Raw genomic sequence first — 329 nt, 5'->3', positions numbered from 1 at the left:
GTGTGAGTGTGATATCTCCTGGCCCTATCCGGTCCCATTTCACTTTGATTACCCTGTCAAACAAGTCAGCCTTCGCCCCTGCGAACAATACGGTTAAAATCGAGTTAGGAGATGCTGAGATATTTTGCTTCAAACCTTTTCATGAATTATGAGATGGGCGATAACTCTGCGTTGTAGAAACTTCCAGAAATATTGTGTGAACTACCACCCTTTATTCAAGCCTAAAGACTTAGATATATCGTCTTTGACTCTTCCGATGCACTGCAGTCGATGTTGGTAGTAGTAGTAGTAGTAGTAGTAGTAGTAGTAGTAGTAGTAGTAGTAGTAGT

This window comes from Aplysia californica, unplaced genomic scaffold, assembly GCF_000002075.1.
Source record: "Aplysia californica isolate F4 #8 unplaced genomic scaffold, AplCal3.0 scaffold01063, whole genome shotgun sequence".
Lineage (NCBI taxonomy): Eukaryota > Metazoa > Mollusca > Gastropoda > Aplysiida > Aplysiidae > Aplysia > Aplysia californica.
The sequence above is the reverse complement of the archived record's forward strand: the minus strand, read 5'-3'. Positions refer to the sequence as shown.